Consider the following 22251-nt stretch of genomic DNA (forward strand, 5'->3'; position numbering starts at 1 on the left):
TTTTGGAAGAAACAATTTCCCTCCGGCTGACAAAGTCAACTGTGTTTTTACTCAAGGTCTGCGTGTTCTGTCCTACCTCTGTCATTAGCAACCATCAACTACCATCTCGAAGTCTCTACAAGATCCTGTCGTTGGCCACACTGGACTAGTTCATGGACTCCTTTCACCAGAAAAGATCATTCACCCAAGGATCTCTGCTTCATTTTCTTCTCTTTTCTAACAAGGTTTCATGGTTTCAGCCATCATCATCTCTTGGTGGGCCAATAGAAAAATTCAAACCTCTTCCCATTTTGGATCTGCATTTTGTGATACCCATGATTACCTCTACAGGGGCGGTATCTACCTGGCTGAATTACTGGGTCCTACAGCCTACTGTCTTTTTTCCTGATTCTGTCCCTCCTCCCGGCTTTCCTCACTTTTCTTCCAGCCAGACTGGAAACCTGGGCTGCTCCTGTTTGATACTGGTAATTATCTGCCTTCCCCTGGCTTTCACCGAGGACGCAATTCTGCTTCCGATTCTCACAGCCAAGTGCCTCAACCTGCTCAGGTGCCATAAAGTTCTTCCTACTCAGAAACTTGGAAGGGCTAGATCCGTTACCTAGAGCTAGGAAGTGTATTCTAGAAGACGTCAGAACTCGGGACTCGTGATGAGCATGGGGGATGGACAGAGTGTTGAATCACTGCACTGTGCTCCTGAAACGAATACTACACTGGATATGAGCTCACTGGAATCTAACTACAAACCTGAACTCATCCAAAAACGAACCGATCTCTCCCACCCTTGGTCTCCCGCCCCTCTGCTACTGCTCCCTCCATCGCACAGGGCAGCAACCTCATCCTCTCAAGTGCTCATGTCAAAAGCCCTGGACTCACCCTTAGGTCCTCTTCTCTCTTCCCCTATCTCATTCTAGAAATCTCGTTGGCTCCTTTCAAAATCAAGATCCAGTATCACTCCTCACCTCTTCCACTACTCTCAGAACAAATCACCATTCTCTCTCACGTGAACACTCTGAAAACTCTAGAACAGCTCTCCCTGCCCCTGACTGGTGTCTGTTCCCAACACATGTAGCAGAAACCTTAACATGATCAGCTGTCCCCCCCCCCAAAAAAAAATCTTGCCGTGTTTCCAGTTCACTAAGAATAGAAAACAAAGGCCTCTCAATGACCAGCAGGGGTCCTACATAATCTGGGCCTCTCACCCACCCTACTTAAGTTTCTGACCTCCTCACCTTGTCAACATTCTCTCTCAGGCCCCTGTGCCAGGCCCCCCAGCTTCTGTGTGTTTCCTCGAATGTGGACTGCACCCTCTGTGCCAGCGTTCCGTCCTCTCACACAGCCCGCAGCTAAGCCCTCCCCACCTTCGAGTCTCAGATCAGATCTCACCTCCTCACGGACGCCTACCTTGACCATCCTAAACACTGTGACCTGTGCCTCTCAGCCAGGACTCCCCCAGCCCTCTGACCTGTTCTACTTTTTATTTCATTCCGTGTTATCTTCAAACATATGAAATGACTAACTTAGTGTCTTTTTTGCTTATTGTCTCAACAAGAACATAAGCTCCACCGATCTTAGCACCAAGAACTGTGCCCACCTGTGCCTAAGCAGTATCTGTTTTTAAAAAAGATTTTATTTATTTATTTGACAAAGACAGAGAGAGCACAAGTAGGCAGAGGGGTAGACAGAGAGATAAGGCGAAGCAGGCTCCCCATTGAGCAGGGAGCCTGATGCAGGGCTCGATCCCAGGACCCGGAGATCATGACCTAAGCTGAAGGGAGACGCTTAACCCACTGAGCCACCCAGGCGCCCCCTGCCCACTGGAATTTAACGATCAAAAATTCAAGCCGGTGCCAGGGTCATGGTTGTGTACTTCCACCAGATACATTCAGCGACACGGGCACAGGCGGAGCACGGACAACTGGATTGCAGCAAAGTTGTACTTTAACCGAGTCGGTTTGGCAAAGCAAGAAAGAGAAGAGAGGATGCAAGACACATGGGTTGAGAGAATCAAGGGATGAGTTCAAGCTGGGTAAGGAAGAAAGCAATGACCCGGTGGTCTGTAAGACAATGAAAAGGTGGTAGATTCAACACATCATAAAGTCTATTGTTTCACAGTTAGATATTGTACAGCAACGTTACGTACCTTTTGATATACGAATGTTAAAAAACACCAACTACAGAATGCCAATTTATATTCTTGTTTGAAATACGAAAGTTTTCAAACACCAACACCATAAATAGGTGTAGTTTACACGTATCCCCAGAGCGCAGACCCAGTACGATTCTCTTCGCGGACCATTGTTCTTCCAATGTGTTTCCTTCTCCACAAAACTCCTATTAAGTGTCTGGCCAGGGTTTATTTAATGCAGGTGAACGTGATGTCCTAGCAGAGAAGCCACTGAGAAATTAGGAATTCCATGCCCCACTCTCCCCCACAGCGCCTGTGACGTGAGAGCACGTAAGGGACACCGTAAATACCTCAGGACTGAAGTGACTGAGTGGCTTTTAACGTAAAGAACAGAGGACAGACACTCCAAAGATGAGTGGGCCCACAGAAATACTCACGAATGAACTCAATGAAGCAGAAACAGGAAGAACAGAAAAGGAAAGAAGGCCCCATCCAGTCCACCTACACCTCAGCTGTATGCCTGCTGTGCTGATGATGTCAAGGTGACTAAGACAAGAGACTAAAATCGGAGCTCCAGACCTGAGTCCAGCCTCTCCCACACCGGCAGCGGGCGGTGATCCTAGGCAGAGTGCACCTCCAAGCCCCCAGGTTTTTCAGCTTTAAAAGAGCTATCGGGAATCAAAGTAAGATTTTGAAGGAAGCATATTTTCAAAACTATACCTAAAAGAAGTTTCAGTGATAAAATTTTAAGAATTTCTCCTTGCTATAATCCAACAAGCTATTTAAAAAATTACATATGGGACTCTAAGTGATTATCAATTACTGTAATTTACAAAAATGACAATAGAAGTGATTAATTGCCATTCTCAAGCAGACCACTGAAAGGGAACTGTTTAGAAAATGAATTAAATGTTTGTATTTACGAAAAAGGATGGCTTTGGAAAAATATCAGAATAGCAATACAGTGATCTAAGTAGCTACACACAACTTGGCTATTTTGATGGAATATGCTAAATATCCATGGCCTCAATGACATGTGCCAATTACGGGTCAAGCACTATGGAAGATTCTGGGCATAGTAAGAAAAATGAGTAAGAAACTCTACGTACTTACAGAACACACCAAACTGTGTTATTATTCATTCTAACACCTGTAATTATATGGTAACATTTCACACGTGATTCAATCAGGTCCTTCTGAAGCCTAGTTGAACAAAGTGTTACTACAAGCAAGCCATAAAATAGAAACAAGGCTACATTTTATGTTTCGAAATGCTCTATAAATGAACCCTATTTCTAACTAATCCTAAATTAAGACAATAAAAGAGAGAAGCAGCTACCAAAAACGGCTCAAGATATTCAAGTGGCACTTGGGTCAGTACCAAGGGAAGAGGACACTCCACCACCAAAGCCCAGGGTTTCCTGCCGAACAGCACATGCAGGTTAGAGCTGAAATCTGAACTCAGAACACCTGACCCTTTACGTCACCATGTTTGAACAAGTGGGCCAGGATCAGAAAAACTCTGGGTTCTTTTTTGCCAGCCATAATACAAAATCATGGACATATCCTACAATGAAGAAAATGAAGAAAAATAGGGAAGTTTTCAGAACATGGTTCATGTCTGAACTCTCATTCTTAAAGGGGACTCTTAGTCTTTTTTCTAAATATTGCAATTTTTTAATTTAAACTCAATTAGCCAACACATAGGGCATCATTAGTTTTAGATGTGGAGTTCAGTAATTCACCAGTTACCTAAAACACCCAGTGCTTATCACATCAGGCGCCTTCCTGAATGCCCATCCCCCAGGCACCCCCCATCTCCCCACCTACCCCCCCTCCAGCAACCCTCTGTTTTCTAGAGTTAAGAGTCTCTCATGGTTTTTCTCCCTCTCTGATTTCTTGCCATTTCATTTTCCCTCCCTTCCCCTATGATCCTCTGCACTGTTTCTTATATTCCAGATACGAGTGAAACCATACAATACTTGTCTTTCTCTGACTGACCTGTTTCGCTCAGTATTAATAACCTTCCAGTTCCACCCACTCTAATTCTTAAAGAGAATGGTGGCTAATAAACAGATGAGACAATACCTCTTTAGAAGAGTATTTTCCTTTTAATTATGTAAAGGTTCCCAATTCAAGCTGGGCCGCACTAAAATTTTAAAACCCAAAGCAGAACCTTCCAATAATGATTCTAAAACACTATTACCCAAATAATTAGCTATGGTTTCTGGAACTATTTAACATACAAGGAAAAAACACATATTCTTCTATAAAATGCCAGGTAGCTAACTTTTATTATATCATAGCCCATAATACTTCCTAGCAAAGTATTTGTTACTGATACTTGAGGTAGTCATACTAAGCTCACCTGAACAATTTAAACTACAAGCTAAATTTCAAGTGTTCTGCTTATTTTTACACATTCTGAACCAGAGACGACCAAGTTTATTTGAAGCTGTAACTAGTCTATAAACCTGGAGGCCAGTTAGAGGAACGGTAATGTGTCAGATCAAAAAATATATGCAGAAAAGAATTAATTTTATATCACCTGTTTAGAATTTATTAAAAATATTAGATTTTATTCCAACCTCTATAACTCCTTAACTGCTCATTTTTTTGTTTTAAAAATAAGTTCTACTAATATTCAATGTGAAAAACAAAGGCACAATAATAGACTCTATTTATAATTAAATCACATAATGAAATAATGCTGTCAGTTATCATCATCATAACGAGAGTGTATTTTTGAAACCCCAGATATAATACTATTGTGGATATTCTTTAAAAAGGACAGAAAGCATTTCTTCCTTTGATTTAAAGTTTTTACTATCTGGGAGCAAAAACGCAAGTGCGTAATTAAGACTCAACACATCAGTCCTAAAGAGACTCATTCAGTCCAGAGAGAGAGAGGAGTGTGACAGGTGCGCTGGTGAAGAGCAGGTCCCGGGGAGGGTGTCTGTTCTGTGATCACTATGTGCACAGCACTGTAGACACTGATGGGTCCTCAGTGTCCCCCATTTCATCCAGAGGACAAGTCTACGAGGCTGTCTTGTCTTCCGTTCCATAAATGAATGAACTGAGAGTAACTAAATAACTTGCCCCAAAACACAGAGTTTGAGAGCAACTGTATAGGGATCTACCCTCAGGTCTATCTGAATCCAAATTCCATGCTCTTCTGGAGAGAATAAACTGCTAGGAAAGTGTCTTAAAGGCTCAGCAGTCATCTGTCCAAGGGATGGGGCAGTCCCCTCCATCTTTTACGCCTCCCCATGCCTTCCCAGTGCGTGGTGCTCCTCCCTTCTAGGACACCTCTTCTCCTACAAAGAAACCCAGGACTTTTCACCTGAGAGGGCCCCAATGTGTTTGCTCCTGGCTCTGAACACAGCCTGGGGATGGACAGGTCTGAGGGTTATCCCCTAGCAGGATCCGGACCCGGGCACTTTGTGTTTCTCCAAGTAGGCATGCAGAGGGAAGGTGACCGAGAATGAGGAGCAGAAGGGAAAGAAGTGGGTAGTTAAGAAGGCAGCAGAACCTCTGGGTGCTCTCGTTGCTGGGGCTCACACCCTGCAACACCAATAAAGCTACTAAGATTTTTTGATTATTGATGATGGAAAAGTAATCGCCAAACTTGCACTGATCTAGCTCCATGTTTCTAGCAGTTTCTGCCTGAAACATCTCCCTGTTACCCAGAGTTCAACATAGTCTTCTCCATCTAAGGAGGCAGGAATCTAAGATATTCTTGCACTGTGTCTCATAACACAACAAATTCTGTAAGCGAGGGGAGTAAGATTGGCCCATTAACACTACATTGCTCTCTAGATGTTTTTCCCTTTATGATACACATTTCAAATTCTGACATTTTAATTACCATAAACTTCATTACTCTGGTTCAAACATGGTTCAAACTATTTGTGGACTGAAATCATGACATGTTAAAGTGAACCTCTCCTGACACATTTTTCTTTAATGAACATAGTCACCAAAGTTACCACCATGAACCGAAAGTAGACTTTCAGAGCCAGCGTGTTTCTCATCAGCATTTCTCCATCTTGTCTTGTCCCCCGAATCCTGCCTCTAATTAAACAAACAAAGGAAACACCTCCAGGGTCCTCCAGAACAAATGCTTTCTGCCCCTACTCTGCATACTTGAAATTTCAAGTAACAATATACTATGGTCACTGTGGAGCAATAATTAAGATACGCAACGACAAGGCATTTACTAACAAGAGTTACAAGAAGCATGCAAACATCTAGGGGACTCAAAACATATGACTAGGCAGGTCGCTTTTTGGTTTTGTTTTCTGCAGTATGAAAGCCACAGACTCTTTTTTTTTTTAATTGTGGTAAAAAACAACAACAAACTACAAAATACGAAATTTACCACTTTAACCCTTTTCAAATATACAGTTCTATGGCATTACACACTTTCACAATGTTCTGCAGTCAAGCTGGTTCTGAACTCACTGCTTTATTTATCCTCACTGTATAAGTCATCTATGTTCACTGTAGAACAGGTCGTAAGCAGGTGTAGCTAAAATGAAAAGAAAATTACCCATCACCCTACCAGACAGGTGTAACCACTGTTAATGTTTTAATGTATACTCTTTCAGATCTTTTCTAAGCATTTAAAAAAAATAACAGTGAGACCAGGGGTGCCTGGGTGGCTCAGGTGGTTTACTGTCTGACTCCTGGTTTCTGTCCAGGTCATGATCTCGGAGATCAAGTCCTGTGTCAAGCTCTGTGCTCAGTGGGGAGTCTGCTTCAAATTCTCTCTCTCTCTCCCTCTGCCCCTCCCACTCCTACTGTCTCTCTCTCTTTCCAAAATAAAGAAATAAATCTTTAAAAAGACCCAAAACACAAAACCGTAACATATGGGACATATTGGGTACGTGTCCTCTGCTCATTTGAACCAGTAGACAGTTTATTATAATAATCCACAAGACAAACAGAAGTGAATTATCAGATGTAAACAGGATGACATCTAACCATTATAACATAGTTTGCAATTGGGTACTGAGTTAAAATCTGAAAAATTATCATAAGCCCCAGTTTTGTTTTAACTAAACAAGAAAAACTAATTTATATTTGAAATATGATGAAAGTGGGATTTGATAGCAAAATTTTACAAGAATCTGACAAGAACGTATATTAGATTCCAACTTCTCTAAGGACAAAGTTCATGCTCTTTGATTACCTAGTCCTGTGCCTAACACAGCTGATCTCAAATGAATAAACATAACTATAGAATGTAGGACAAATTTAGTCATGTAACTAGTGAAATGATACTTCATTGAAGCAATCAGTAGAGGTTTCCAGAAAAGGGGACTTTCCACAGGTCAAACAGCCCTGTCTCTTCACTAAGTGAATACACCCAAAGTGGGGTGTTGGCAGAGGACACAGAACTCTTCTAGACCAGCTGAGGCTTAAGAGACACGCCCATCGAATACTCCGTGTGGTCCTTTATGTGCTCTGCTTTAAACAAGACAGCTGTTAAAGATATTTCAGGTGACAAATGGGAAAACCTGAATACAAATTTTTTATTAGATAATATTAAGGATTTCTAAGTTTTTTTTAAATTTTATTTTTAAAAGATTTTACTTATTTATTTGACAGACAAAGATCACAAGTAGGCAGGCGGGGTGGGGGGGGGAAAGACTCCCCACTGAGCAGAGAGCCCGATGCGGGGCTCAATCCCAGGACCCTGAGATCATGACCCGAGCCAAAGGCAGAGGCTTTAGCCACTGAGCCACCCAGGCACCCCAAGGATTTCTAAGTTTTATTAGGTGGATAGTGGCACTGTAATTGTGTGGGGAAAATTCCTTATTGTTTACAGAGATCTGTACTCAAGGATTCAGGGATAAATGTCTTAATATCCTCATTGACATTAAATATTTTAACACAATGACAATGTAAGTGTAGGTAATGGATATAGGAGAGTCCCAGCAGCTCTTCTATTTATCTGTATGTCGACATTTCCCATCATAAAAAGACAAAAATAGAAACCCCCTGCAGGATAATATTAGATTCTTTCTGCAAATATGTACCAAAATAAACTACCAAAAGCTTAAATGGTTGACAGTGGAAAAGGAAATTATTTTTAAAATAAAAAATATACAGGAGACTATCTAAAATAAAGCCACTTCTGGTTAATTAAAACTCATTTAATGCACTTGAAACTTCAGAATATTTTGCTGGGGGTTTAAGTTTATAGGACTCACTGCTGGAATAATCAACTTCTTTATTATCAACTCTCGTTTACAATTTAAATGCCTTGTGCTCCATGTGCTTCTTTCCCTCCCCTAACTGCCCTTGCTACTCTAAACCATGAGCTATAGTCCTGGCCTCTGTCACCTCTCCCTAACCAACAGCAAGGCTGTGGCCAGGTTCTCTCCTAAAATCCCCTCATCAGATCATCTTTTCCTTTTTCTGGTTTTCATCTCTCTGCTGCACCTGATGTCCTTGATCCCTTTCCTTCAGGTCTCCCCCGACCCCTGCGGCCCCCATGACACTGACACACACCCAGTGCGCCCATCTCTCTGACCACTCCCGAGTATTCTTCCTTAGGATCTCTTCTCCCAACTGAGCTGCTCCCTTAGGCTCGATGCTTTGTGTTAAACTTTTCTTTTCTGGTAATGTTGTCTTGGGAAATTCAGACATTCATTAAGTAGGTATTTATTGTGTGCCCACAGCACGTCAGGCAACAAGCCAGGCACCGGGGGGAGAGCAGAGAACAAACGGAAGTCCCTATTTTTCAAAACACTTGGATTTCACTGAGCAGAGGCGTGGTCAAGCAAGAACCAAGCGAACCAATTAATTTATACCAGAGCAGTGCTTATAAGGGTTACAAAGAGAAATGAGGCAGGGCAACAAGTTAAAATGACAGTGAGGTTCTACTTTACTACTTTAGAAGGTTCTACTTTACAAGGCTTAGAAAGGGCTTCTCTTGGTAAAAGGAGGCACCAAGGCAGCCAACTGTGGGAAGAGTGATCCGGCCGGAAGAACAGAAGTGCAGAGACCCACAGCTGGAAGAAGCCCACAGATGTGTTCAAGAAACAAGGAGTCCCAGGGTGGCTGGAAGAGAAGGTAAGTTCAGGACACGGTAAGATATGAGGTTAGGAAGATCTTTAATGACTTGGTAAGGGCTGCCGATATAATCCTGGGGAGGCTCTCTTGGGGCTTTGCCTCAAATGTCACCCGATGTCTGATGATTCTCAAACTTGAACCTTCCATATGGCAAAGCTGGCATCTCCCTCCTGAGTTCCCATTATTACCTCATTCTCAACACTCCGAAATGGTTTTCGTTTTTTGTTTTTGTATTTTATCCTTCAAACTGAAAATCACCACACCGATAATGTTTCTACTTAATTTACTTCTGTATCATTTTCCTAATCACCCAAGAAACACATCATCAGTCATCCTTGACTCTCTTCCAACCCATAGCTAAGCCAGCAACATTCATCTTAACAATTCTTTCATAAATGTCTCTTTCCACTGGTGACAGCCAGCCAGACACTTATTACCAAAATCTGGAACCCTGAAATGGCCTCCCAGGGGGTCTCCCTTTGCCCACCCTCCACTCTGACCCGGGTGTCCCATGTATTACTGGCCTGATTAGCCTTACTCAACTCTTATTCCATAGGTCATTCTCCTTCTCAAAAATCTACTAGTCTCTGCAAGAGAAAAAAGCTCAACCCCATTAATCTGACTTTTAAAGCTATTCATAAGCAAGCCAGCATCTTTTTAAAACTTTATTCCTTACCATTAAAAACGAGTATACTACCAAAAAAAAAAAAAAAAAACTAGTAGAATTGAAAAATGAATTCAATAAAGTCATAGGATATAAAATTAATATGCAGAAATCTGTTGCATTTCTGAACACTAATAATGAAGTACCAGGTGCACCTGCACATGGGTGGCTCAGTAGGTTAAGTGTCTGACTCTTGCTTTTGTCTCAGGTCTCATCTCAGGGTCATGAGATCAAGCCTCACGTCGGGCTCCATGCTGTGTGAAGTCTGCTTCAGATTCTCTCTCCCTCTGCCCTTCCCACTTATGCTCTCTCCCTCTCTAAAATAAACAAACAAATAAATAAATCTTTTTTTAAAAAAAAATGAAGTATCAGAGAGAGAAATTTATAACTTTATAAACTGCACCAAAAATTATGAAAATCGAGGAGTCAACTTAACTAACCAAGGAGATGAAAGACCTATACTCCCAAGAACTACAAAACACTGAAGAAAGACGTTGGAGGCAACACAAATAAATGAAAAAAGATTCCATGCTCATAGATTGGAAAAACAAATTGTTAAAATGTGCATACTACCCAAAGCAATCTAAAGATTTAACACAACCCCTATCAAAATATCAATAGCAGTTTTCACAGAACTAGAACAAATAATCCTAAAATTTGCATGGACCCACAAAAGACTCCAAGTAGACAAAGCAATCTTGAGAAAGAACAAAGCTGTGGTCATCCAAACAGTATAGTACCAGCACAAAAACAGACACATATATCAATGGAACAGAGACCCCAGAAATAAAGCCACACTTATTTCATCATTTTATCTGTAACAAAGGATGCTAGACTATCCAGTGGGGGAAAAGACAGTCTCTTCAACAATGGTGTTGGGAAAACTAGAAAGCTACATGCAAAAGGATGAAATTGGACCACTTTCTTACACCACACACAAAAATAAAATGGATGAAAGACCTAAATGTGAGACCCAAAAGCAAAAAATCCTAGGAGAGAACACAGGCAGTAATTTCCCTGACATCAGCTGTAGAAACATTTTTCTAGACAGGTCTCCTGAGGCAAGGGAAACAAAAGCACAATTAACCTACTGGGACTAGACCAAAATTAAAAGCTTCTGCACAGCACAGCAAATCATCCACAAAACAAAAAGGCAACCTACCGAACGGGAGGAGATATTTGCAAATGATGTATCCAGAATATATAAAGACCTTACACAACTCAACACCATAAAAACAAATAATCTGATTTTTTAAAATGGGCAAAAGAGGTCAATAAATATTTTTCCGAAGAAGACATCCAGTCGGCCAACAGAGACATGAGAAGATGCTCAACGTCACTGATTATCAGGGGAATGCAAACCAAAACTACAATTAGAGACCACCTCACACCTGCCAGAATGACTAGAATCAAAAAGACAAGAAATAAATGTTGCTGAGGTTGTGGAGAAAAATGAACTTTTATACACTATTGTTGGGAAGAGAAACTGGTATAGCTATTACAGACAACTGTACGATGGTTCCTTAAAAAATTAAAAATTGAACTACCATATGAACCAGCAATCCCATTCCTGGTTATGTATCCAAAAAACTTACATCTGTTCATTACAGCGTGATTTACAGCAGCCAACTTATGAAAACAACCCAACTTCCCCATGAAGGATGAATGGATAATGAAAATTTGGTATGTTAAAAAAAAAAAACAAAAAGCCACCCATGATTTCATGGATGAACATGGATGACATTACACAAAGTGAAATAAACCAGAGAAAAGAGAGACAAATCCTGTATGGAATCACGTGTGAAGTTTAAAACAACAGTTTGCGTACTTTCTCCTGATTCATTCTTTCTCTCTCTCTCTCTTTCTATCCTACCAACCTACCTACTTCACTGCCCCTTAAACTTTCCTTGATTCTTCTTTTTTTTTTTTCAGGGCACAACACAGTGATTCAACAGGTCTGTACATTCTGCTGGGTTCCCCGCAAGCGTGGCTACCGTCACATACGACACTGTTACGATACCACTGACTAGATCCCCGATGCTGTTCCTTTCAGTCTGTGACTTACTCATTCCACAGCTAGAAGCCAGTACCCACCTCCCACTCTCCCCTTCTCCCATTTTGTCCACGTCCCTCCCCTCCCCTCTGGCAACCATCAGCTTGTGCTCTGTATTTATGGGTCTGCTTCTGCTTTTGCTTGTTTGATTTTTTAAAAATCTCCCGGAGTATTCTTAACTTCAGGATTTAATTCACACTGCTTCCTTCAACTGAAACATTCTCCTTCCCTTCTACCTCAATTCTGGTCCCTGAAAATCTGTAAGGATCCAGTCCTTACTCTCTACTCCTGAAGATCTAGTGCACTTAACATCTTTATTCCACATGCTGGTACCTGATCACACAGTTGTCCGCATCTCCTTAACTAGAGGGTAAGCTTCAGGGGGTAGGGGACTTCTAACTGTTCGGTTTTATTCATCACGGCCAGAATTCAAACACACAAACAAAACTTCAGAAAACATTTCTGATGCAACAGAGTTTATCACAACTAATCCTCTTTTTCTTGTGAAAGAATCTTAATATTTTCAAGTTCACAAGCCTTTAGAAACACGAATTTACTTTCTGATCCCTCCCCTGACCCAATCTTACTTATTTCTTCAAAATCTAATGTACAGTTTACTTTACATGTATGTATCAACAAGTCCTGATAACTTCATTTGAAAAAAAGTACTTTAAGCCTAATCAAATCCTTGATTGTACAGCTATAGCTCTAACACGTAAGAGACAGCTTTCTTCCCAAGTAGGAAGGATTCGATTTAGATTATAGAATAGTTAGTTAAAAAGGACTTTTCCCTTGGAGAAAAATGAAAAGGTAGGCCTATCTATTCAGAGAAAAGCACAGAATTGTCCAAAACAACAACAACAATGAATTTTGGAAGATTATAAACCAACAATCCTACTGACTTCATTAAAAACACATAAAGAGATAACCAAAGAGTCATTATTACATCTGACCTATCTGGAAAACCCTCTAACTTCTTGTAACTTTAAGGAGAAGACAGAGTATCTCTCTGTTTCCATTCAGGAATTCTGACTCCAAATTAAGTTATCCTGACTTTAAAAGGTTTCAATAGCTACCATAAAGAGCTCGGCCTCTGGGTCTTACTGTAACACAAAACCACTTCATTTCAAACTCGGGTGTAAGTGGTGGGTGCCTCGCAGGGCAAATGAAGAGCATACTTTGGAATAATCAAGTTTATTCGTCTCCTGCAAAATTTAAGGAAAAAAAAAAATCTCATCTTCACTCTCTTCCCACTTTTCAGGTCAGCCAGGACACGCTCTTTTCCACTACAAATTTCTCCAAAATTTATTCTTTTTAAAGGATTAAGTACTAAGTCATTATTGTGGCCTATTATCAGCTGCTTCACTACAACATTAAGATTTTACATACATTATTTTCTCACTTAGTCCTCCCAATAACGTTTCAGAATATTTTCATCATTTCCATTCCACAAATAAGAAAATGAAGTCCATCTGGTTTTTAAGTTGCTTGTTCAAAACCATCAAGTCATGACAACTGTAAAACAGGAGTATCTAATCCATATTTTCTAGCCCTAAACCCTTGGCTCGTTGGAGTGTGTCACATACTGTTTTAGGACCATCAGCTACTTACAAGAGAGGAAGTGAAGTTTTATTTCTTAATAACAGGCTTTGTACACTACACTCGCTGGTTTTCTGCAATTAAATTGACAGAAACAGTTGACATACAGAGAGTACCGATATCATTTTTCCTCAAAGAAAACTGACCAAAACTTCCTGGTTAGTATATGCCCTCAGAGTAACTGTGATCAATTGTGAGAAAATTACACCGACAAGCACCAATCCACTTTGATCACATGATCTACGACAGGGGACGCTCTAGGGTAGATCAACTCGTCAGGAACTAACACCGTTTCAGAATTTCTTTATAGAAATCACACTTGAAAAATGTCCCTGTCAGTATTAAATTAATGGTATCACACTGAGAGCACATTTGGAATATTTATTGGCCAAAATGTTAAAAACCGAACGGGAATTAACATGTAACGCGTGCCTGGAGTTTGATATCAGGATTTGTCCGGGCCTGTCAATCTAAGCCAACCCTGCGGATTTCTTAAAATAATCTATCTGTAAGAATCAAGAGCCATTGGTGGGAAAATGAGAAAAACGTAAGTTCCTACGAGCAGAGAAACCGCAAAGAATCTGTGAATTCCGTCAATAATACGGTTTAACAAAATGCTCTACGTCCACAGGACAATGGTGAAGCCCAAAGGACACCAGGCATAGCAGGGTGAGGACACCATTTCATAGCACGAAATAACGCTACAAAGAGAGTACTGCGTGTTAAATTTCAATTACTCTATAAGAATATCCTATAGAGACAGAAACTTTAAACTTCATCAGTGAGCTTTGGAAGCAGTAACTGTTGCTGGTTGGATGATTCAATTATCATAAACTATTCTGGCATGTTTCAAAAGCATTGCCATTTTAAAACATAAAAAATGTCTAAAAATGCAACCATAGTAATAGATTCTGAGAGCATGGGTTGGGGGGTGAGGGAGAAAGACAATGACAAATTGGTCCAAAAGGACACTGAGACTTCATAGTTGGAAGACTATTGTGCTGACAATTAGTAACAGGAAGCAGAGCACAAAACAAGTGAATGAAAAAAGCTGAACCAGCAATGAAAGACCTTATTATAGGGCAGAAACATTATTGTAATAAAGGGGCAATGTCCTCTCCTCCATGCAACTCTCACACAGCCACCCTAGCCGCTTTTCTCTCTCCCTGCATTTCATTTTTCCATTAGCATCTGCTCGATTGTGTATTATTTCCAACCCAAAAGAACGCCTCCACAGCGGTCCTAAGTTCCAAGGCTTCCAGGTCCTTCCCCGCACCCCAGCCCCTGGCCCTGAGCCTCATTTAACGTTGCTCAAATAGATAAATAAATGAGTTTAAATTAACATAAAGATAGGGCAGGGGGAAAAAAAACCCAGAAAGGCAGTGATTTAGCACAGAACTGCCCAGAGATCAACAAAACACGTGTCCTTCAAGTCCAATTTGTTGAAAATGCAACGATCGCATGAGTCATACTAAACGACCAGATGATTCTGCCTCTGAAAATCAGGGCTTCTCCTCCGACCTCTGACGCAGCGACAAGGGCAAGGCTGTCGTGCCTCCCGCACCCGTCGTCCTCCTCCTCCTCGCGCTTCGGCTGCCTTAAGGAGCGGAGCTGAACGCTCTGGAGCTCGGCTTCCCACACGAGTTGACAATCGCCAGACGGGACCCCCGATACCGAGCGAGAACCTCATCTAGACGCGCGGAGACCCCCGCCTCCCCAAGGGCCCGCGCTAGGAATGACGCCCCGGCGGCGGCCGCGACGCTTCAGCGGGGCCGCGGGCGGAGAATCCCGGCCTAGACACCCGGAAGCCGTGGGGGGTCGGTCTCCCGCTCTACGGCCTCACGGATGCGTGACCCTGGCAAACCCCCAGAGCCCAGGTCCCCCCGCTACGGCTCCGCACCCCGAACAGCCATTCGCGGGCTGACAGCACACAGGAGGAGGGCAGGGCGCACAGGTGCACCGCCAAGAGGTAATGACTTGTCCCGTCACTTCTCAGGGGACTGTCCCGGGGAACCACTGGGCGCCACCGAGAGCCGCTGAGGGGCTCGCACGCCCCCGGCACCACCGGCCGGAAGTCGGGGGCCCTGCGGGCTGGGGGGGACTGCAGGACCGGCCCGAGTTCCATGATCAGCTCCTATCAGGTGACCGGCCACCTCGCCTTCCCTGTGAGCCTCTCCCCTCGCCACAGCAGAAGTAAGGACTGCTGTGACTTAAACACACCCCTGGAGTGCACGGAGTTTCGGGGGCGCTGACTAGACACCCCCGAAGACAGCGGTGGTCTCCGAGTCCACAGACGACTCTACGCAGTCCGGCCGGGTCCAGCGCCCAGATCGCAGCTCCGCCCGTGTCTGCTCCGAGGTTCTGGGCAAGTCTCTTCCTCGCCCTAGGTCTTGGTTTCATTATCTCATTTGTTTGGGGTTTTTAAGGTGTTTTTATTGCATGTCTTCTTGTGAGGGCAAAACTTGATCACATAAATAAAGCACCGCGTACACAGCAGGCTCTTATAAACTGTCAATTCTCTTTCCTTGCTTCCTTAAGTCTCTCTTAATTTCCTATGTGGTAATTATAGAATGGCATAAAGCACCAATACAATGGGCATATCATCAGTTTTTACTCAACAATTTAAACTAATTACACATAAGCAGCTCTTTTCTAGAAAATAAAAAATTAAGCTGAAACATAAATATTAAACACGGAAATCAGGTAGACAGCCACATTCAACTTAACCAAAAATGATCGATAAACGTAATCAGGCCGTCAGTGAGTGCAGTCAGAGCGGTGAGCGCGAAGAATGATTTTTACCCTTCAGAGATGGAAGGGTGTCACGGAGGAAAGCGCCAGCATCCGTAATAAGGAAAAACAGCAGAGCAGGGATCCCTAGCACCCCAGGCTGGTGGGTGTGGTGAGCTGCTGCAGGCTCAGGAAATCTTTACCTGAAAGGCTGAGCTAGATGGACCCATCAATGATTCACTCTATGGGAAAGGCGCGCGCCAGCGTGTGGATACAGCCCCAGCTGCTTCTGGCACGCAGTCCGCAGGCCGAGAGCCTCCCCCCTGCCACTGCAACCGTGGTCTCCTCCCCTCCACGCCACCTTACCTCTCACCTCTCCTTTGTAGGAGAAGCCAAGCTTCTGTGTTTTTTCAATAAACAGATAAAAAGGTATCCTTTTTTTTAAAGCGCTTGTTTAAAACCTTTCTAGCTGAAGAAAAAACACTGCCATCAGCATGGGATTTTAAAATGGAGTATTTCTTTGCAACAGTAAAATTCTACTCTGGTAGAGAGACGATGAGCAGCAATGTTACTACGAGAGGGGCTCATGCAAGGCTAGGTAAGCTAGCAGGGGGCTAGTGCCTGCCTCTGACCCTGAGAAGACACAGTGTCTGGCACGATCCCGGCATTCTGCTACAGATTCAAGTGCCATATTTCTTCCTATCATTTATCCTTCTTCCTCCTTTGATATTTTTCACTCTATACAGGGATAAAAAAATAACATACCATCTGGAGCTTTCATTCATATCTGAGGATTTCATACTCATTTAAATCAACAATAAGAGATTCAGCCGAAGTTTCTAAGAAATAACATTTCAAATTAATGCTATTCCTGTTACCTGGAATGTACTTCCTCTTTCGAAACCTTACTATTTCTCTAAACAATCTCAACTTCCAGGAAGGTCTTCCTGATGACCCTCCCCTTCCCAAGCTCTTCTCGGTGTGCTCATTGTAAAACTTACTTCAGGACTGAACCACGAGAGAGCTCAAAATACCAATTCCGAGAGTTTGGAGCAGTCTTTTGCTCCTGTGTGATAAACTCTCCGAAGCTGGGAGCTAACCCAGACCTGTGGATTAGGAAGTGAACACAGGCTTTGGGGTTAGCACACTGTGAGACACGGGCTACAATCCTGGCCCTGCCGTTTGCCAGATAAGCGACCTCAACCAAGTCACACAACCTCCCTCAGTCTCTGAAGCACAGAACGTGATACTCACCTCAGAGCGCTGTGAGGATTAAATGAGAGAACGTGTGTGAAAGGGCCAGGCACACAGCAGCACTCCGAGGAAGGTTGGTTTCCTTCCTTATTTTGTTCTTTTTTCCCTCAGTACCTGGTACAATGTTGAGAACACAACAGACCCTCAATGAAAACTTTCTAAATATTTATTAGAACTTAGGTTTCCTAAAAATAGGTTTAAATATTCACTGGGATAACTCCCATGTTTCCAAGTTGTGTTACTTGAAATCCTATGCACCCAAGGTAGGAAATTTCAAAAACAGATCAGCGTGTGAGGCTATCGGTTGGAGGTCGGCTGTCTAGGAAAGAGAGTCAAGGAAGGAGTCAGAAGCAACGTGTTCAAGAACAAGTCAGTGAAAATAATTACATGTAGGGTGTTCTTTTATGTAGGTATCTTTGGATAAATGGGAGTTAATTGTTGACTTTAGGGCAAGTTGAGAGAGAGAAGGAGGGAGGGGAACAGAAAAGAGTGGAAGGGAGGTAAGGCGGAGAGGAGGATGAGGAAGAGGAGGAGGCGGGGGAGGAAGGCTGGCTCTGCCAGGGTCCCTGTTTTCTCCTCACATCTTTTGACGTAAGCTACTGGAGCTGATCACTGCTTGCCTGCCTTCCTCTAGGAACAAGCCCCACGGCATCCCCCATCTTACAAAAAAGTCTTCCTCTAACGGAAGACCCAAATTAATTTAAAAATTTCCCCCAATGGGTGGTAACCAAGAGGTCCTCTCAGGACAGTCAAGAAGATAATGGAGGATTTTATTACTTTTATTAAAAAGCAAAAACGACTCCTGACTAGAATAAGGGGTAAAAATAGTCACAGGGACCATCCCCCTGTGGAAGCTTTGACCTCCCAAAGCTTGAAGGCTTGAAGAATTCGGTCTGTACCCATCTTCTCCTCAGAGGCCAGAGCAACGGAGCTGCCCCCACAGCCGCAGTGATCCTTCCTTCCTTGGCCAGGGGCAGCCACGGGCATGGTTTGGTGTCTAGCTCATGTGGCTTAGTCACAAGAGCTAGGCTTTATAGATCAAAATCGTTGACATTAAATGAAACTGGGGTTTTCCCCCCACAGCCAAGCAATAGCGGCTATCCTCAACTGCTAGAGAGGGCTGCCAACAGCCTCTACCTCAGACTTCTAATGACCTTAAAAAAAAACCCAACCAAGGAAGCTTCCTTCCCATTCCAGTGGAATTTAGCCGGAGAGAGAAGAATGGCTGCCATTTAATTCAACAGAGTAAAATTACTGAGCATCTCCAAACCTCCATAAATAGTTTTATTTGCACAGTGTTTCACAATTTACAGTGTGTGCTCACATACAGCATCTCATTAATTTTTTTTTAACAGCATCTCAGTTAATCCTCACCATAATCCCAAGAAGTAGGCATTATTAACCTTCATGTTCAAAGATGACAAAAATGAATTTCAGAGAAGTTACGGGATTTGCCCAGGGTCACACACTTGTAAAGGAACAGAACCAAGACTCAAACTCAGGTCCTTTGCCTCCAAGTCAGATGAACTTCTGGCATATAGCTAAACTTATAGGAAATGTTTTAAATGAGTATACACAGTCATTGTGCTCTAGAAATTTATCACTCCTGTTTTTCTACATAAGCTTCCCACCCCTGCCACTAATTTATATTCTGACAAATGAGGCTTTGAAGGTAAAGCCCCAACCATAGATTAGCTTCCTGTCAGTCAGGGAAGGGGGTGAGAGAGCTCAGGGAAGCTGCCAGGGAAGCCAGGGGCTCTAACAGATGTCTGACCCAGTCACTGGCAATGTTCTAATGAAGGAAGTACTACGGCAGTGAGATTATCTAATAGGAAACTCACATGAAACACATGTAAATTTATGTTTCTAAAGGACACAGAACTGATGAAATCGTTCAGAGATGCAGAGGGTCGCTCTCACACCTAGGAGCTGGATTTGAAACCCTGGACTCCACAGCCCGATCCATGAAAACAGGATTCTACGGGGGGGTTTTTTGTTGTATTTTTTTGCACACTTGCTGTATAATACCAAAAAAAGGGAGGGAAGAAGAGAAATTCTATGGATATCTTTTCCTTGTGGTATTAGGTGTGGTTTGAATGAGAGGAAGAAAATATGTGACTAATTATGGCATTCTTATTCTTCATAATTGTCTAAAAACAGTCTCCCTTTAAGGTGATTTTTAAAAAGGTTTTTTTCTCCATTCCCCACTCTAAATTTGGTTTATGGGTTAAAATTTGCAAATAAATGAATACAGTACCACCCAAAAAATGAAAGATAGAGGAGGAAAGTCTGACTGTAGTTACACTAATTCACTGTACGATCAATTTTTAAGTAAGGCATCAATTCCATACAGTGAGATGCTGCTATTACCAGATGTAACTTTCTGTTTGCCTAAAAATCTGATCCCATTTTGGGCTGGGGTGGGGTGGGGAGAGCACCACATCTTCGAGCAGTCAAGTACATAAAATTGTTTAAAAATCACCGAAAACGGGGCGCCTGGGTGGCTCAGTGGGTTAAAGCCTCTGCCCTCGGCTCAGGTCATGATCCCAGGCCCGCGTCGGGCTCTCTGCTCGGCGGGGAGCCTGCTTCCCCCCCCGCCCTGCCTGCCTCTCTGCCTACTTGTGATCTCTGTCTGTCAAATAAATAAATAAAATCTTAAAAAAAAAATCACCGAAAACAAAAACGAGGTTAAGAACTTCATATATAACTCAACCTAACAGAATGTAGCAATATATGTCAAAAAGAAAAGGTATGGAACATTACAGAGTAAGAGAAGAAACAAGGAATACTGAAAATATATAGAATAGAAACACAGTTATGATTTGGGCAAGTGTTTAATTGCTGATACATAATAATAGTAAAAAATACAGTGGCATCTGGGTGACTCAGTCAGTTAAGACTCCGACTCTTGATTCCAGCTCAGAACATGATCTCAGGGTCATAGGACTGAGCCTCAAGTAGGACTCCGTGCTCAGAGAGGAGTCTGCTGAAGATTCTCTTCCTCTCCCTCTGCTCACATGTGCACATACTCTCTCTAAAATCTTTTTAAAAAAATTAAAAATTAGCAATTCATCTTCCTATTGTGAAAAAGGGAGAAATCTGGGATTTTTCTGAGTAAGGAGATGATACCTGCAAAAGAACTTTTCTTTGGAAGATGAATCTATCCTATGCATTGCTTTCAAATACTCCAGAGAGGAGAATATGTGGAGGCAAGAGATCAGTTAGTCTCCTGACCGTCAAAATAGCCCAGGCAGGAAGTGATGAAGAACTGAACTAAGATGGTAGTAGGGAGTGAGACTGCACAGGAAGGAAAACAAGACAATACTTTGCTGACTGGCAGACTCATGGAGGGAAAGGCATGGTTTGCCTGCGGATGTAATCCCTTCTGCTATAAGCAGGTAGGTTCCTTTTTTGTTTTTATCAAATACTAATTTGGACACCTCATGCTTAAGAGCCTCCAATAGTTTCCAACTAGTTTCCACTAAAAACATCAGACTGGTATTCAAGACCTTTTACAATCTGATCACAAGGTATCTAATCTTGTTTTTTCTCCAACATAAGTTCTCTATCTTCCCAGGATATTGTCTATTCTATTCACAAAATAAGCTAGTCACTAATTCCAGACTTCATATGCTTGCTTATGTTAACCTTACTGTGAATGTCCACCTTCTTCCAAAATCTTAAATACCACCCATCCTTCAGTGCTCCTGTTAAACTCCCCTAGTCACCCTAACTTCCCTTTATCTATTCCCTCAACTTCTACAGCCATTTATTTTCTATAAAATTCATTCTGGCAACAGATCTCATCTCTCCTCCCACTACTGTGTGTTCTTTGTGTACGTCTTCCAGTTGATGACAGATGCTCCTTTTAGTGTCTAGTGTGGTTCTAATGGTCAGTCAACCCCTTACAAGTGACCGATTCTGAGCTCTTGTAATCCTTTTTTTTTCTTGTAATCCTTCTACATTTATGTATTATAGAGTTATTCTAGATTTATAGGGTTGTTATTCTAGGTTGTATTATACTTTATATAAGACTAAGAATCAAGCCACAAGAATTTCTCTATCCCCATGAGCATGAGTGAAACCATTAGTCGAAACCAAGCGATTTTTCTACATATTTAAAAATCTGCGTCCAGTATTTATTCAGAGGTAAAAACGGTTTTTTTTTGGTAGGTTTAAATCCCCAAATTTCCTTACTTTCTTACAAAGAGAAGAAAAATGGGTTAGTGCGTAAACATTTCATTTCACTTTTAAAAACTGGTTGAAGAAATGTAGACCGACCTATTTTTTGGAAAAGGACTGCAGAAAGGTATCAGAGAGGAAAGAGATATCCTCAGAGTGGGACAAAATCTGCAACATTGAAAAGGTGGGATTCGAGGAGGTGCTGCTCAGGACCCACGCTGGCTGGCACCTCCCCTGCCCCCACTGATAGTAAAAGCAAGTAGATCAAAAGTAGGATGAGCCCCAAGACATATGGACAGATCTTCAAGTTCTTGGCTGAGAAACTGTTTTACTTTGGAGTTGGGGGGTCACTGTCAAAATGTTTAAGACCACTGACTCTTGAGTAGACCAGGAGTCCTGGTCATCTCAGTCTATAGTGAGCACCTGGCCAGATAGATCATAATTCTGATTAGAGATGCACTCTGCTGGAAAACGATTTACTACTTTACTGACATGTCCTCGGCACTCCCTTTAGAAGGTACCTTCACGTACATTCGTATTTGATCCACCCAAAGAAGGATG

General features: G+C 42.3%; 1 protein-coding gene across 1 annotated transcript in view; it reads right to left on the minus strand.

The window, feature by feature from the left end:
* The window catches only part of LOC111150885 (AKT serine/threonine kinase 3), a 314865-nt gene that overhangs the window by 158524 nt on the left and 134090 nt on the right, over window positions 1–22251 (minus strand). The window lies entirely within an intron of this gene.

The sequence above is a fragment of the Enhydra lutris genome, unplaced genomic scaffold (assembly GCF_002288905.1).
Source record: "Enhydra lutris kenyoni isolate GAN:26980312 unplaced genomic scaffold, ASM228890v2 scaffoldscaffold24, whole genome shotgun sequence".
Taxonomy (NCBI): Eukaryota; Metazoa; Chordata; class Mammalia; order Carnivora; family Mustelidae; genus Enhydra; species Enhydra lutris.